This window comes from Microtus oregoni, unplaced genomic scaffold, assembly GCF_018167655.1.
Source record: "Microtus oregoni isolate MIOR12 unplaced genomic scaffold, Mior012 000003F_ref0000135, whole genome shotgun sequence".
Classification (NCBI taxonomy): domain Eukaryota; kingdom Metazoa; phylum Chordata; class Mammalia; order Rodentia; family Cricetidae; genus Microtus; species Microtus oregoni.
Genome location: NW_024543062.1, coordinates 49,517,303 through 49,519,135, shown reverse-complemented (window position 1 = coordinate 49,519,135; position 1,833 = coordinate 49,517,303).

The window sequence follows — 1,833 nt, the reverse complement described above, 5'->3', positions numbered from 1 at the left end:
CATGGCCCCTGTTGTTCCCACCTCCCGGGAGATAGTGCAGCCATCACGGGAAAGGGGTTGGAGACCCTGGCTACTGTGTGGAAGGCTTGTACTCCCTACCAACACTGGCAGTGAGCTTTTGCGTTTTTCTTTTCTAGACAGGGTCTCTCTGTGTAGCCCTGACTGTCCCGGAACTCACTCTGTAGACCAGGCCGGACTCGAACTCCCAGAGATCCTCCTGCCTCTGCCTCCCAAGTGCAGGAACTAAAGGCGTGTGCCACCACTGCTTCGGCAGCATTGCCCTTTCAAAGAATAATAAAAAAAAAGTTGTCAAGGGTGTAGCTCAGCTGGTGGAGCACGTGTTTGGCATGGACCGGGCCCTGGGTTTGGTCTTCAGCATTGCATAAACCCTGTGTAGTGGTGACCTGAAATCCTAGCTCTAGGCAGAAAGATCAGAAGTTCAAGGTCGTCCTTAGTTAAATTCAAAGTTTAGGCTACCCAGTAAGCTGTTAATTTATTTAAAAAAATCTCTCAAGTCAGGTGCCTATAATCCTAGCACTCAGGAGGTCAAGGCAGGAGTATCTTGTACAAGTTCAAAGCCAGCCTGGGCTACATAATGAGTTTCAGGACCGCTTGGGTTACCTAGGAAGACCCTATTTCAAAAGGAAGAAAGAAAGGAAGAGGTGGGGTAAGAGAAAGAAGGAAGGAAGATTCTTAAGGTAAAGCCCCTGGGAGCCTGTTTGTTACAGCAGCAAATACTGGTTATCCTGACTAATACACACTGACCAGATAATCCCAGGCTGCTCCTTGCCTGAATTCCACCGAGCTCTGTCTCTTCTTTTCCAGGACTCTCAGAGGCCTCTGTATGGGTTTCTGGACGTTTCTTTCAGCATTTCTGTTTCAGCTCCCTCCTCTCATCCTCCCCTTCTGTTAGAGGATAAAGCATCTTTTCCTTTAGAACTAATGCTGCGGCCCTGTGCCGTAGGCCCTGACCCCACTCAAATTCACATGTCTCCATCTCTATCTCCGAAGTTAGTTGAAATCTTCAAGTTTCCCTGGCTCTTTCCCTGCTTGTTTACCCATATGTTCCAATTGCCCCTATATTTTTGTGTATATATGCATTTGTGTGCTTATGTATGTGAGTGTGCTTGCGCATGTGCACACGTGGAGGCCAGGAACAACTCCAGGTGTTCCTCAGGTGCCACCTACCCCTTTGAGACAACTCTCTCACTGGCCTGGGACTGGACAGGCACACTATGCTGCTGGCAGGTAAATCCTAGGGATCTAGTCTCTGCATTCCCTGTGACAGGATTATTTTAATTTTTTTAATTGATTTTATTGAGCTATGCATTTTTCTCTGCTCCCCTTCCTTCTGCTCCCCTCCCCTTCAACCCTCTCCCATGGTACTCATGCTCCTAATTTACTCAGGAGATCTTGTCTTTTTCTACATCCCATGTAGATTAGATCCATGTATATCTCTCTTAGGGTCCTCATTGTTGTCTAGGTTCTCTGGGATTGTGATTTATAGGCTGGTTTTCTTAGCTTTATGTTTACAAACCACTTATGAGTGGGTACATATGATAATTGACTTTCTGGGTCTGGGTTACGTCACTCAATAGGATGTTTTCTAGCTCCGTCCATTTGCCTGCAAATTTTAAGATGTCATTTTTTTTCCTTCCGTGTAGTACTCCATTGTGTAAATGTACCACATTTTCCTTGTGCATCCTTCGGTCGAGGGGCATTTACATACGAAAACCTGTGCCAGGATTATAAATGGGTGCAATCATGTCCAGCTTTTGTTTTTTGTTTTTAAATGGGTCTAGGGGTAGAACTCAGATCCTCATACTTTACCAA